At 52.1% G+C, this 15920-nt stretch overlaps 1 protein-coding gene across 2 annotated transcripts in view; it reads left to right on the top strand.

The window, feature by feature from the left end:
- The first annotated feature begins 656 nt into the window (after nt 1-656).
- Nucleotides 657-15920, top strand: part of WSCD2 (WSC domain containing 2) — an 85524-nt gene continuing 70260 nt past the window's right edge. The window contains exon 1 of one of the 2 annotated variants that reach the window (XM_074356052.1): nt 657-1148. The gene's annotated coding sequence lies outside the window, so the exon portion shown is untranslated. The remainder of the gene's footprint in view (nt 1149-15920) is intronic. The other variant, XM_010963537.3, reaches the window with a different exon arrangement.

The raw sequence follows: 15920 nt of genomic DNA, 5'->3' as shown, positions 1-15920 counted from the left end.
TGCCCAAGGTCACAGAGCTCGGAAGGAATCTTCTGAAACAGGCTTAGAGAGGGTAAATGATCAGCTGCAGGGCACACAGCTTAAACTTACTGCCTGTGCAGTTTGTAAAATAAAAACTTAACCCCACCCCCCAAAAGAAAACCCTGTGTGCCTTTATTGGCTGTTCACCATTTGCAAGGCACCGTGCTAAGCCTCTGGAACAAAACCGACAGCAGCAGCAACAAATACTCTGCCATTTATTCAATGCCAGGCAGCCTGGCAACCACCTCCCCCCCCAACCAATAATCGTCTCAGTTAATTCTCCGAACAACCGTACGACGTGGGTCCCCGAGCCCATTTTACAGTCGAGGAAACTGAGGCTCGGAGGCTGGGCCCCTTGCCGGAGCTCGGCAGCAGGCCTGGCACCGGGTCTGCCCAGCTCCGCGGGAGGCTGCGGGACGGCCGGGTGGCATGCAAGGAGTTAAGCGGTAGGCAGTGCTGTGGCTCCGCGCGAGGAGCGCGCCGGGGCTGGCGGCGGCGGCGGCGGCGGCGGCGCGGGGAGCTCGGGCTGGAGACGTGAAGTCCGGGAGAGCCGGCGAGGCAGCGGGGGAGGCGGCGAGAGACGGAGAGGAGAGGGCGGCCGGAGCCCCGCGCCCAGCCGCAGCCCGCGCCCGGCGCGCAGGGCGGTGGGCCCGAGCATCCCCGGGCGGGGGCCCGCGCGGGGGCCTCGCCGCGGCACGGGGCGCCCGCAGTGCCGCCCGCCAGCCCGCCCGGGCGTTCGGCTTCGCAGGAGCCCGGCTTGCACTTCCTCTCGCCTCCGCCCGCCTCCCCGGCTCACCGGCTGGCGTCGCCACCGCCTCCTCGTCCCCGGCCACCGCTGTCGCCGCTGCTGCAATCCAGGACGCACACTCTTCCACTTTCCCGCTGGAGGCGCGGAGGATGCCTCTTGCGCCAGACCCGAAGAAATAGCCCCGGGGCCCGGCTGCAGGAGCCTTGGGGGAGAGAAAGAAGCCCGACTCCGCTTTCCTGGATGCCACTGCAGCAGCTGGCAGCTGGGAAGGCGCCCACAGAGCGGGCGCGCCAAGCGGGACGCGGGAGTCGCAGAGAGAGAGACCCCGGGCGCCTGCTGAGCTCCGCTGGCAGAGTTTGCGAGTGGCTGAGACCCCCAGGTAAGGACTGAGGGGCCTGGACCTGCTAAGAGGGCGCCATAAGGGAGCGGGCTGCAGAGCTACTGCGAAACGATTCCTGCCCCCCATCTGGGCTTCCAGGGCCAGCCGCTCCCCGGAGGCTGGGGGTTCAGTGCCCAGAGCCTGGTGAGTAGGCAACCGAGTGGTGACAGCCCAGCTCCGGGTAATGACAAACTTTCTCTCCTCCGGCAGAGGGTGGGACATTCCGGCTCATCCTGGGGTCCTTCCTCCGGGCATCCCATGGGGTCCCCAAAGGCAGGCATGACAAGGGCTTCTCAGGCTGAGCTGGGCCAGGGGGGAGGGCAGTGGGCCCCTTTAATCTGATTCATGAATCGCCCCCTTCCTGGCCAGTTCAGAGCTCTGAGGGAGAAAGAGCTGGATGTATTTTCAAGTTGGCTTTACAAGGTGCTTGTGGGGGTGATACTTGGGTGAATGAGATTCCTTGTCATCTGGAGCCAGCAGTCAGGGCTGCCCGGGTGATGGGCTCTGTGCAGCGTGCTTTGCAGTCTTGCTTATGTCCATTCTGGTGTGCGTGTTTTGTGTGTGTGTGTGTGTGTGTGTGTGTAAGGAAAGAGAGAAAGCATTGGGGCAGGGGACCCGTTCAGGCAGATCGCCTCCATCCTAGTCTTTTCAGCGACCCCAGTGTCATCGCAGGAGCCGACTCACCTCCTTGGCAGAGACACTAGGAGAGACCCGGATCATGTCCCGTTCCTTGCAGCTCCTTAGATGAGCAAAAGATTTGGGGGAAGTTTCCTGGGCTGCCCAATGAGACCATTCAGATTGAAGCCTGGGGAGGTACAGACTTTTGCAGGAAAGGGTTGAAATGGGCAGTTGGATAGGGGCTCCTGGCACTCTCATCCCCAGCTCTGAGGATACGGGTGGTCCCCCACACTCCAGGCTCCCTGAGGCTCTGCAGAGGCCAGCACGAAGCTCATGAGTTTGGCCAGATTCTTTTTCCACCTAATGAAAAACATGCTTCAAAGAGGCTACCTGGTCTCCAGGGATCATTTTGGAGCCATGTCTGTGGTCACAGCCCCCTAGATGGAATCATGCTTCCTTGCTAGGATTCCAGCCTAACGCTGGGGGCATCTCGATGGACTAGCTGGTCAGTGAAGCAGGCAGCGGAGTTGCTTCTGGCCATGGCCCATAGGTTGGACTATTCCCCTGGCCCTGTGACCGCTTGCTTGGGCTAGGCATCTGCTTCTAGGGAATAGCATTGCTGTGTGGTTTCTGGACAGTACTTGGGGCATGAGGTGGGAGTCTGAGGTCCTCCTGCTCTTCCTTAGGATTCTGACCTGGGGCCAGGCTTGGAGCTGTTTCCCGAGGCTGCTGGGACTTGGGGATTCCCCCAGGGTGTTGGAGGCCAGTGCTCGATGTCCTGGGGAAACCCCATCTTTGGGCCAGGAGGTTGAACTACAAGCCTGCCCTCAATTTGCTGTGTGACTTTGAGCAAATCACTAGACCTCTCTGGGCCCCAGTTGCTGCTTCTGTAAAATGAAGAGATTTCATGTATCCTCAGAGGTCCCAGTTCAGACACTCATGGCCCTGAATAATTGTCACGGATGAAAATTTGAAAATCCCAGAAGATGACAGAATTTAGTGTTTAAGAGATCTAGGACTCAGATCCATCTGAGGTTGGCCAGTCACTTCACCCTCCAAATCTTGGTCCCTCCACTGTAGAGTGAAGGGTTCATAGTTCCTATTTCAGAAGGGGGTGGAGAGGACTGCCTGAGATGGTGCATGGGAAGGGCTTAGTGTATCTAGTGAAGACTGGAGCCACACCAATGCAGTAGCAAGGCTGTCTGTTTTGGGGTCTTGTGCATGAGCATGTGGGTGCTGTTATCCGCAGGGAGGGTGGCCCTGTCCCATCTGAGCACCAGGTGATCCTTGACTGGGGAGCAGGGCTCTCCAATCACCTGACACCTGCAGTCCCCGCCCCCTTGCTGCTTCCTCATAAAAGCCCGGCTGGACAAGCAGCTCCTAGTGGGGAGCCCCAGGCGGTCTGGGAGGACTGGATGCATCCAGCTGCTGCGTCGCCATGACAACAGGAGGTGGAGGTAAGCCGTCTCCATGGCTTCAACTTCGCAGCTGTGTAGGGCCCCGGGGCAGAGAAGTTCAGCCTGTCTGGGTGTCAGGCACTCAGCCTGCCATCTGATCAGGCGAGGCTACTGTTCCCTGCAGGAACAGCCATGCTGGGAAAAGTGCCTTGAGTGTGTGTATGGGGTTGGGTGGGGGAGCAGGAGTTGCTGAGATTGTGGAGGAAGGCCTCAGATTGATCAGTCTTATTTCTTTCTGAGTGGTTCTGAAGCTTGGGGTATCTATGCCCCTCCCAAAACTAGGGTTCCCCTGGGTCTATGCTAAAACCTCTGTGGGAAAGGCAGACCTCATCTCGGCCAACACAGAGTGAGTTAACGGGCAGGCAGTTGGGACTGGGGCAGGAGTGATTCCAATATGTGAGCTTGACTTGTAGGATTCAGAAATTCAGCAGTTTGCTTTCATGGTGGAGTCGGATGTATGTGTCTGGGAGGACACACACGTGTGTGAACATGTACATGCGTGTGCATTCTCATGAAGGTATGTGCATGTGTGCTCAGGAGAGTGTGACTTACATAAAAACCTTAAGTGTGTGTGCACGCCTGTGAGACGAGTGTCAGTATGAGTGTGTAGGCATGGGATTGCGATGGATTTACACTTGTGTGATTGTGTGTGTGCCTGTGTGAGTCAGGATGTACTTGTGAGCGGTAAGCAGTTGTACGTATGTAAGTTGGATGTATGTCTGCAACGAGGCAGGTGCTCAGCTGCACAGATGCACACGTGTGCTGTGAGGGTCTGTGTGCTGTGCAGCCTCCGTGAGTGTCTCCGTGTACACGTGTGAGTTTCTGAGCCTGTGCCTCTGTGTAAATGTTAGAGGGTACATTTGATTGTGTCTCTGTGTATGTGTGTGCTTCCTATGTGGGTGTGAGCCGTGTGTCTTGCAGTACGAACTTGTGGATCTCCGCGTGTACACGTGTGTGCCTGTGTGCAGTATGGCATGCTGGGTTGTATCTCTGTGTGTCCGTTTCCTAGCACTGGTACCTGGGTGTGTTGGTTGCCATGTGAATGTGTCTCGGTGTGCATGTGATTGTCTCTGAATGTGTGTTTCTGGATGTTGCAGCATGAATTTTGTGCGTGTCTCCTGTGAATGCGTGAGTTTCTGAACATGTGCATCTGGAATGTTGTGTTGCATCTTCTCACATGTCCCTGGGTGTATGATGTGTGTTCCTGTGAATTTGCCTGTCTGTGGGGCAGCGTAACTTTTGTGCGTGTCTAGTGTATGTGTGTGTTTCTGAGCGTGTGCAACTCCACGGGTGTGCCTGAGTGTCCATAGGGCTGTAAAGGTGTGTGTGTGTGGCTGTCAACACAGCTGAGAGGGTCCGAAAAAGAAAACATCTCTGAGCCTTTAAAACTCCCCTTCTGTCTGCTCTGCGCATCTGAACTGTGCTCGGGCTGTGTACCTTCTGAGTGTTGATTCAGGCATCGGTGGCGCCAGCTCGAGCAGGGCACTAGGATGGTGTTATGTTCATCTTCCTGAGTGCCTTTGCTCTGAAGTCCGTGTCTTCCTCTACCCTGGCTCCCTTGGCCCCCACAACAGCCCAGATCCCCCTCACCAGAAGCCTGCACTTAGGACAGTTGCTGAACAGACTCACAGATGTTAAGAGCGCAGGTATAATTTTAGGCAGAAGGTCTGAACACAGGCAGCCTAGGATGCACGGAACATTCCGACAGCAGTATTTCTAATTAGGAGCAACTTGTTTTCCTTAAATAAACAAATCAAGTGAGGGAAGAAATTGCCCGAGATTAATGGCTCCCCGGAGCAGGTCCAGATGTTGGGAAGATGGGGATGGGGTCCCCATGGACTGCAAATGTTACTGCTCAGGGTCTTCCAGATTTTGACCAGGAGCCAATGAGGCAGGAGCTGCAGAAACCGGTGAGGAGAGCAGGGCAGTGCGGGACCCCTTTCCGAGATTTGCCTGGTGTTTGGTTATTGGAGTAAATACATCACTGGCCCCCTTTCTTCCTCCTCCCCGTATCTGTGCTCTTAGACATGGGACTTTGCTGCTCTTCCCACTCAAGGGACAGGCAGGCTCCTAAGCCTTCACTTTGGGTTTGGCCATGTGTCTACCTCTGGCCATTAGGGTGCAGTGGAAGTGACAGTGTGTCTGTTCCAAGTTTAGGCCCCCCGGGGCCTTGCGTGTTTCTGCCGTGGCTGGGAGAAGAGCTCCCCGAAGGTAGCTGCTACCCGCTCAGCCTGGCCCCAGAACACACACATGTCAAGCCACCCTGAGCCCAAACTTCAGTGAAGAGCCTAGCTCAGCCAAGCTCCAGCTGGCCACAAACAGGTTAGCTAAGTAAATGCTTCTTATTACTTGTCACTGTGGTTCTGTGCTTGTTTGTTACGCACCATTATTGTGATTGTAGCTAACCGATGCAGTTACTAGTCGTCTGTATTTCCTCCTCCTGTTTGACCCTTGGTACTCATTCAGAGCTGCATAATGGACACCTGTACAACTCACCATGGATAGCCCATTCCTCCCTAGATTTCTGCTCATCCTGACATTAGCAGTAATAATAATAATAATAATAACAACAACAACAACAACAACAACAACAACAAATAATGCTTATGGAGTGTTTTTCAGATACCACACACCATGCCAGAGGCTATATATATATATAAAATCTGTTACTAGCAACAATCCTCTGAGGTAGTTTCTGCCATGAACTTCTGTTACAATCTGAGAAGCTCAGAGAGGTAGATTGACTTCCACAGGTCACACAGCCCAGAAGAGGCATCCCTGGGATTTATACCCAGATCATCGGATATCAGAGACCGTGTTTTTAACCATGATGTCATCCTGCCTCCCCAGTGCCAGCAGGCATGTTTGCCATAATGACCTCATAGCACGCAGTCAACACTTTCCCCTTAGCTCACCTGGAGGTTAGGTGGGCAGGAATGAATCATGTTGCAGACATGGGAAGTGTCTCTCTCAGTGGAGGGAGATTTGCTCATTCCTTCGTTCTCTCACTCATGCATTCACTCATTGAGCGTCAGGATTTGCTGATGCTCAGGATTTGCTCGGAATCTTCTAAGAGTCGTACTCTGCTGGGCACTGAAGATACAGAGACAGCAGACTCCATTTTTGTCCTCACAGAGCTTACAGTTTGGGGAGGAAACAGGAGAACCTGGGTTCTGGAGGCAGATTAGACTGGGGTCCAGCCCAGCTTTGACCCCCTCCCTGGGAACAGCTCCATCCTCAACCCTTACCCGCGGGGCTGTTGTGAGAATCCAACAAGATCATGTTAACAGAGCCCTCTGCACAATGTGAATGTACTTAATGCCACTAAACTGTACACTTAAAAATGGTTAATGTAGAAAACTTTATGTTATGTATATTTTACCAGAATAAAAATTAAGTTAAAAGTCTAAAGAGATGCAGTAAAGTGGCAGAGCTGGATTTGAACCTGGATCTGACCCTAGAGACCATGTTCCCTTCCCTACACTGCACAGTCCCATGCCCAGAGCACCGTGCACACCCAAAGGTGGATAGGCAGGCAGATTTTGAAACGTGCTGGGAGAGTGTGGGCTGGGGCTTTGGGCACAGCCAAAGGAAGACCCCAGGGGTTGAGGAACCCATGGCATGTCAATACCATGCACTGCCTTCGTCAAGCTTCACCCATTGGCCTGTTCAACAAAATTGTATTGAGTACCTACCATGTGTCAGACTCTGTTGACAATGAAGAGAAAAACAAGACAATGGCCTGCATATAATTACAGTTCAAAATAACTGCCAGGAAGAAAGGTCTCTGACACTGTGGGGGCACATATTAGGGCTTTGAAAGGAAAGCTTCCTTGAGACAGAGAAAAATGAGCTGGGCTCTGAAGGATGAATAGGACTCATCAGGTGGAAAAGGGAGCCAGCATGTGCAAAGGCCCTGAGGTGAGGAGACTGTCATGAACCAAAGACATGGACACACTTCCAGACTGGGGAAGAGCTGGTACATGGTCAAAATGGGCAATTCTCAGGGCTTGCCAGCCCTGTAAATGGTTTGCTTTTTATCCTTCTGGCAGTGGGAAGCCTTGTAAAGATTATAAGGACAGGGAGTGAAATGATTCTATTCAACCTTAGCTACAGCAGCAAGAAGAAACCACACCCCCACTTGAGGTGGGAGCCCATTGAAATCCCAACAAAGAGGGAGCTGGGCGGACAGCAGCGATTTCAGGATTTTAGCCTCATTATGCAAAACACACAGCTTTCCAGGGGAGAGGTGAGCTTTGGAAAAAAGAGTCAACAAATTAGGTTTTTAATCTGCTGTAAGTTGCTGAAATGCTCCTGTCTTCCTTCCATTGTCACCTGATGGCCTGTGGGCTATTTTAACTCTTTTATTTGAGAATTTTTTTAAATTAAAGTAGTTTTTCCCTTTTGAAAAACAGATCCCAGCTGTGTTTTGATAAGATAGAATTAAAAAATGGCACAGGGGAAATGCCACAGAAAGCTTTGATTTTTCTCCTTATGGCGTCTGAACTGATTTAAATAATAATTATATATTTCTTTTCGATGCAGCCTCTCCTCAGCCCTCCCTGGCCTCCCCCAACACACCACAGTGTACCAGCAGCTCTGAACATACGCTGTTTCTAAAATCCCCAACTCTTGGTTCCTAGAGGCAGAGGGACAGCCCTGTAAGAGGCCAAGATTTCTGATTTCACAGCTTTAGGTTTAGGGCAAACCTTGCTCAAATCCAAGTGTTACCAGTTCACAGCTGTATGGCCTTGGGGACTTTATTTAGCTTCCCTTATCTTCCAACTACTCATATGTCAAATAGAAATACTGAGAGTGTTTCTATTTGTCAGATTCTTCTGGTTGTAAGTGACAGAAAGTCCAACTTCAACATTGTTATACTCTTTTATTCTCAAGCATAGAAGAGACTTGTATTGGCTCATGTAACTAGCAGCTAGCTTCAGGCTTGGCTGGATCCAGGAGTTTAACAGTGTCACAGAGCATTCTCCCCTGCCCCCTTCCTCCGCCCTCCCAGTCTCTTGACTCTTCTTTTCCCCTGTGGTGGGCTTCCTTCTCAGGCTGGCTCTGGCTAGCTTCACTTGTACACAAATGCCTGTCAATAACTCCATCCTTTCGGTGTGTCAGCTGGAAGCTCTGTTCCTTCAAGTCTTGAAACCTACAGCCTCCTGGAATCAGCCAGCAGTCTGTTCGGCCAGACTGGGGTCCTGTGACCAACCCTGGAACCTCTTTCGGGGTAAAGCAGCCTTCGTGGTTTCCTGAGCCACAAAGATCAATAGTGGGAGAGGGGGGTGTCCCCAAAGGAAAATCAGTACCCCCAGGGTACTTAGCACCGACCCCACCATGCAGTGTACTCAGTGTTACTATTACTGCTACCACTATGATGATGATTATTGTCATGGTGATGCTGTAGGCCAGGCAGGGGCTCAGTAACTGTTCAGGGCAATCGGAGACATCCATGACCAGAAGACTCAGCCTGGACATCCCACTGGCCCCTGTGAGCCTTGGACCCATCACTTGCCCTCCCGTTTTCATTGCCAAACCTGCGCTCTCTAACAAGCCTCACCTCATGGGTCATTTCACTGGCTAACAGCTGTGATGGCTCAAAGGATGCGCGGACAGGTTGCAAACCCAGATGCTTCCAGGGGCAGGTGGGTCCCCTAGGAGGGAGACAGAGCACAGGGAAAGCAGTGAACCAGAGACAAGTGCTGTATCCATTCCCACCGCAGCCTGCTGTTGCCTCTTGAGAACAGAGCCCATGGTGACCACACCTCTCAACTGTTTTTTTCCAAGAGGACTCCAAGGTGTTATGCAAAGTCTACCTGATTGTAAATGTTGCCCACCAATTCAGGCGATTTTAAAGCATAGGACAGACCAGACAAGCATGTCCAGGGCTCAGCTGGACATCTGCTATAAAGCCGGGTCTCCCTCACATGGGGAACACGGAGACTGCTCTGTCCAAACCATAGAGAGCTCGTGTTGGGGATGCCCTCGAAAGACACACCAGCACATTGTTCTAGAAACCGGTCCTGTGCTGCATGCCTTCAGCATCCCCTCAGATGGCCACAGGAGGACCTTTTTATTCTGAGCTGCACCATTTGTAACAGGCCCCATGGATGGGATTCAGTGAGAAAGGTGGCTTAGAAACAGTTCATTTTGCTGCCCGAGATTATTAATGTTCTCTCTGATTTCTTCTTCACTCTATTGATTTCCTGGGATAAAACTTCCTCTGCAGAGGCTGTGAAGGTAATTCAGCTGCCATCCCTCTGCATGAGGGAGGGTTGGATCCTGGCTTTCTCATCCCACTTCGTGCTGTGTGACAGAGGGCAAGTCATGCGACCTCTCTGAGCCTCAGTTTTCTCATCAGCAACCTGGGGGTCCTCATAGCTCCTGCCTCCTAAGGAAGTGTCAGGCACAGAGTAGGTACCCACCAAACTTCCCTCTTTCTGTAAAACTCCAGCCCAGCAGCCTAGGGAGAGGGAGATAGATGACCAATGTTCCTGATAGGTGGAAACATAAAGAAAAATAAGGAAGATATGACTGTAGTGGTCAGGATGGTCATGACCTTGGGAGGGGTGGTTAAAAAGAAGTGTAGAAGGGGCTTTGGGATGCTGGTCAGGTTGTTTCCTGCCCTGGAAGGTGGTTCACTGTGCACTAATTCATCAAATTAAATGTCTTTGTTTTGTATTTTCTTTTGTCTGAGGGTCATGGGTCCCGTGGAAAGAGCCCCTAATCCCCCCGCCAGATAATTACCTCTGAGGAGACCCCTCCTGGACCATACTGCTTTGGTTTATGCACAGAGAGCACATCTGCCATCCTGTTTAAGCAAGTTTTTCTCTACTTTCTGGGCAAAAAAAAAAAAAAAAAATCACATGTGATGTGGTGCATGCCTCTCTCTGTCCTGTAAGCACCTCAAGGGTCCAAATTTACATGTGCATAAACAACCCAGCCGCTTTTGTCCTGGCACAGAGGCCATCTGTCCAGAGGACACAATTAGCCCCTTTTCCCACCAAACGTGATAAGGCTGGAGGATTGATTGCCCCAGAAGAAAATAAAAAAGAAACTACGAAAGAAAGAGAAAAATAAAACCCCGAGAAGCATTTTCAAGTTTCTAGCTTCGCAGGCTACCAAAAGACAGGGAGATCAGCTGTCCTGGATGAAGGGTCAGATAACAGGGCTGAGGCAGGGACAAGAATGAGGACATGGGGCTCCGAGGTGGGGCAGCTGAGTGCCAGGCCCAGGGTGGGCTGGCCTCTGGTCCAGGAGAATTAGGTTGGTGGACTCGCTGGCCCAGATCTGCTTCCCCTAACCTGACCTCCATATCTGTGCAGACAGGAGGGTGGGCCTGGACCCTGCTCGGGGACCTGGGTCCCTGCTGGAGGGACTCCGAGATGTTTATTGGTCCTTGGAGCTCAAGGCATGATGGACCAGGGCTGGGGTCTTCCCAAAGGCTGGCTAACCATTTTGAATGAGTAATTCCTTGCCGATGAACTTCATCCATCCATTTAGGAAACACTTGTAAATCTCCTATTTACCATTCATTCAGCAAATAAGAATTGAGCTTACCTTGGACTAGACTCTACTAAGCACACAATTAGAGTGACCAGCTGGTTCCGGTTTGCCCGGGATGTTCCCAGCTTAAGTAGTAAATGTCCAGGTACCCTGAGAACCCCTCAGTCCCAGGCAAACCTGGGTGGTTGGTCCATTGTCGGCAAGATGCTTCTGAAGCCCAACCTCACACGGTTCACAGCCCCGTGGAGGAGGCAGGAAATTATAAACCAGCAGATCAGTGCTCTGATGGAGGACACATGGATGCTGTGAAAGCCCAGAGGAGGTCCTTTACCCACAGGAGGGTGTCCATGAAGGCTCCCTGGAGGAGGTGGCATCTGAACCGAGTCCCTCAAGAGAAGTAGGGCCGGGCAAGAGTGAAGGGTGGGTGAGGGAGGGAGACAGTGTTCCTGACAGAGGAGAGAGGGGTGAGGGCCTGGTGCGATGGGGGAAGTGAATCAGGTGCACGGTGACTGGAGGCTTGGGAGAATCGGGCTGGGGAGAGCACTGGGGGACCTGGAGGAGTCAGGTCATGCGTTAGGGTGGGTACCCACCGGGCATTTGGGAAACCTGGTATAGGGGGTTAGAGAAGAGAAATGGAAGCACCAAATTTCTGTGCAAAGATTGGCCTGGCTGCTGTACGGAGCATGGAGGAGGAATGGCCAGACAGCGAACACTGGGCAGGGCTGCTCGCCAATCCTCCCAGACGCTCAGGCCAAAAGCCGCGGAGTCCTCTTTGACTCCAGTCTTCATCTCCTGCTACACGTAAGACTTTCAGTAAATCCAGCCCCATCTCACCATCTCCGTCCCCATTCCTGGCATCCCACCTCCCCTTCTCTGCTTTTTCTCCATGGCTCTCATCACCTTCTCATCTACCATGTGATTGACAGATTCATTTTGTTTACTGCCTGCTTCTTTCCTCCAGAACAGGGTTTCTCCACCTCAGAGCTATTGACGTTTTGGATCAGATAATTCTGTGTGGCTGGGGGCTGTTCCAGGCATCCTGGGAGGTTTTAGCAGCATCCCTGGCCTCTCTACCCACTAGAGGACCGTAACATCTCCCCAGGTTGTGACAGTGGAAGAAATGTCTGCAGACACTGGATGATAGCCCTTCAGGGGAAGGGGGCAACATTGCCCCAGTTGAGAACTATTGCACTAGAGTGTAAATTCTGTGAGGGCTGGGTTTTTATGTCCCTGACCATGGTCTCCCCAGTGCCTAGCAGGTGAAGTCTGGCTCATTTACAGTGGTGCTCGCTGAATATCTGTTGAATGAATGAGTGAGTGTGAGATGGTGGGGACCTGAGCAGGAGGTGTGGAAAAGAAGGGTTTGGGAAATAGTGAGGCTAGAATTGATGAATAAATAGATCTGCCGCTGTGTTTATTACAGTGCGGACCCCAGTCCTCTTCATTCCCCCTTCTGGGGCTAGTAGTCCTTTCATAGTATGACAGAGGAGGGTCAGAGAGGTTAAGTGATGTGAGTAAAAATATCTCACAGGAATGAGTGGTGGAACCAGGCTAGAACCCACGTCTTAGGAAACCCAAGTTTAGAGTCTTTTCAAGGGTCAGATACCATCATATACTAACAGCTGCTGTTTATCTAGCACGCATTACATGCCAGATACTGTGCCTTAGATGGATTGCCTCGTTAAACATCACGAGATTGCTACTGTCATCCTATTTTTAAAAGTGGGGCTTGTGAGGATCAGAGAGGTGGAGTGAGTTGCCCAGAGTCACACAGCCAGGAGTGGAGCAGATCTGTCTGAATCAGGAGTCTGATGCTAACTTCCAAGCAGGAGTTAAGGACACACAATCCCTCCCCCCAACTTTAGGTAATGGCGTCACCCCAAAGTGCTTTCCCTCTTTCCCTCTTGTCTGTGAAGGAGAGACGATCAAAGGATTCCCACTGACATGTCAATTATCAAGGCTGCATTTCAAAGTGTCCTGCAAGGAGACCCTGTAAATTTCACAAAGCCCCCTTGGCCATGTGAAACCGCTTCCTCCTTAACCTTGATCTCCCTGGCCCGGCTGCATTTGACTGTGCTCTTAACCACTCTGCTCTCCTTCCCCTCTGATGAGACAGATTTTAAATCAATAATTTCAGAGAAGTGTCATGAGCTTTTCCAAAGGGAAAGGCTGATGTATTATGGGAACCTAAAGGAAGGAGACTGGGTTTAGTCCAGGCGGTCAAGGGGGTCTCTCCAAGGAAGGGATGTGGAGATGGGGATGGAAAGGATGAGTGGGAATCGCCCAAGAAAAGGAAGAGGGAGGAGAGTACCCCAGAGTGAGGGGAGAACTCCAGGAAAGGCTGCTACAGATGAGGCGATGGGGCGTCACAGAGCTGCATCCTGCATCTGGTCCGGCTGCTGCTCAGAAGCAGAAGAGGGAGGAGGTGATGCAGAGCGAGGCACGCGGGCCCCGGGTGCAGTAGGTGGATGCTTGGCAGTGGACCCTGGATCCCGGTCCTCACTTTGGCCTTCCCTTTAACAGACTCTCTGCTCACCCCGTCCTGATTCTGGGTTCCGAAGCAACACATGACAGCCCCCTCTCAGAAGTCAGGCCCCAAGACCCCCGGTGTGGCTGGGTGTGGCCAGACCAAGCAGGCACCCTGGGCAGATCTCCGAGAGAAGCTCTTAAGAAAAGCTCCTTGTTGGAGCCATGAACCAGCCTCCCACTGCAGGGTCTGCAGCCTGGCCCTGGGCCCCTGCCTCCTAAACCCTCCTGAGGTCGGGACTCCAGGCCCCTCTGTGGCTGCCGTTCCTCCCCCACCCACCCTCAGGGCTCAGCCTCTGCTCCGCTGGGACCCCGTGCTTTCATCCTTCAAGGATCCCCTGACTGTTCTTCGCTGTATCACACGCCAGCTCCCAGGTTCTCACTTGGCTGAGGTTCCACTGATGGGTGCACTGGTCTGTCTACCCGCCTACCACCTGCAGCGGGGTTTCTCCACCTCTGCCCTGTAGGCATTCCGGCCGGGTAATTCTTGGTTGTGGGGGACTGCCCTGTGTGCCCTGTACGATGCTGAGCAGCATCCAGTGCCAAGAACACCTCCCCCTTCCATTGTGATAACTAAAAATATCTTCAGGCTTTGCCACGTGTCCCCTCGGGACAGAACTGCCCCCAGTTACAGACGCTGGTTTAGGTCGATCATAACACATTCCCTGGGAATTAGCAAATCAGCAAATCGCTTCCCTCTTCCAGAGATGGGGATTCTGTTAGCTAAGTAGAGGGATGGGGGTATAATAGGGTGCGTGAGTGTGGTTGCTGCACACATCGCTGAAGAGCGTTTCTTTCTTTCTTTTCTCTCCTCCTGTCCTTCCTCCCTCCCTCCTTTACTTACTTTCTTTCTTTCTTTCTTTCTTTCTTTCTTTCTTTCTTTCTTTCTTTCTTTCTTTCTTTCTTTTCTTTCTTTTTTCCTTCCTTCCTTTCTCTTTTCTTCCTTTCTCTTTTCTTTCTTTCTCTTTCCTTCCTTCCTTTCTCTTTTCTTCCTTTCTCTTTTCTTCCTTTCTCTTTTCTTTCTTTCTTTCTTTCTTTCTTTCTTTCTTTCTTTCTTTCTTTCTTTCTTTCTATCTTTCTTTCTTTCTTTCTCTCTCTCTCTCTCTTTCTTTCTTTCCTTTCTTCCTTTTTCTTCCTTCCTTCCTTCTTTTCACATTCCAACAAAAGTTTCTTTACATTATTTACAGACACAGGCAGCCGGATCTGGGATTTGGCCTGTGAGTGTAGCTTATAGACCCTTGGAATTAAAAGAGAAAGAAAAAGAAAGACCTCTGTTCCCTGAGATAAAATGCTCCCTTTAGGGCAGGAACTGTCATATTTGTCTGCCACCGTCTTTGTAGAGGTCTATCCACATAATAGACAATAAATCCATTCTTTTTTAACATTCTTACCTTCCCCTTGCCACCCTACCCCCATTTTTAAAATCTCGGTGAAACATGCATAACATAAAATTGCCGTCTTAACCATTTTAAGCGTACAGTTCAGTGTATTGAATATATTCACAATGTTGTGTGACCATCACCGCCATCCGTCTCGGGAACTCTTGGAGAAACTCCCCGGTTTCTCGGTCATAGGTGGATGAGCAGGGGTCATCTAGACCCACCCCCACCAGGTCAGTCTATATGCGGGAAAACTGAGGGAAAGGGACTTGCCGAGGGACAGTACCAGCTAGAGTCAAAGTCAGATTAGAGTCTAGGCCTCCCTCTGTCCGGTGTCCCCTTCCACGTGGCCCTCCCGGGCATCTCCCAGAATGCCTTGCACACAAAGTCACCACATAAATATTTAGTGACCATGCTGGCCGGGGACTAATCCAGTCCCCTCCCTAATCTTGGGGAGTTGGGGAGATGAAAACCTACTCCAGAGGCTAATGACCACTTAATTGCTCTCTTTGGCCAGATAACACGTCTCATCTTTTTTTTTTTCTAGACTTTGCGTTGGCCTCCCCCGAGGTTCCACCAGGTCTTTGCAACAGCTCGCTTTCCTCTCTCCCCGCCGCCCCCCTGCCCACACGGGGGCCAGACGTTGTCGGGAGGGCTGCTTTGCGATAAGAGGGCCGTCGAGCCCTTTTCTGCCCTCCTGGGCCCGTCTCAGGGCATCTGGGGCGCTTCGGTCACCCTCACAATGAGGGCATTTAGCCAGACCCCCCTCCCCAAGGGTGCACAGAGGCAGAAACTGGAGGAAGAGTGAGAAGAGAGAGAGGAAACAAAACCCAGCAAAACTGCCCATTCCAAAGGCGCTGCACCGGGAGAACGAGGCCCAGCCAGCTCTGATTTCAGACACTGTTTTTTTCCAAAAGTGCTTCTGGGTGGCTTGTTTTTCCACCCTGGCGGGCTGATAGGGGACAGTGCCCAAGGCAGGACAAAGTTAGAGGCCCCATTCAGACAAGCAAGGCAAGGGTCCAACCTGAGCTGGGCCGGGTGGGGGCCGGGAGAACAAGGGCTCTGTGTGTTCACGGACACAGAGATGGGAACCACGGGCTCCCACTGGCTCCAGCAGGGCGCTGACGCCATCTGAAATCCACGAGGCTGGGGAAATGCGGGACCGGGCGGCACCAGCGCTGTGTCATCAGACAGCCAAGAGCAGAGCCCTTTCAAGTGAGCTGCATTTGGGATGATGGCGAATCTCCCCCTCTGGGTGGCCAAGCCTGCTGGGATGAAGATGT

Source organism: Camelus bactrianus, chromosome 32 (assembly GCF_048773025.1).
Source record: "Camelus bactrianus isolate YW-2024 breed Bactrian camel chromosome 32, ASM4877302v1, whole genome shotgun sequence".
NCBI classification, from domain to species: domain Eukaryota; kingdom Metazoa; phylum Chordata; class Mammalia; order Artiodactyla; family Camelidae; genus Camelus; species Camelus bactrianus.
Note: the sequence above shows the minus strand (reverse complement) of the source record. Positions and strands in the feature narration are given on the sequence as shown.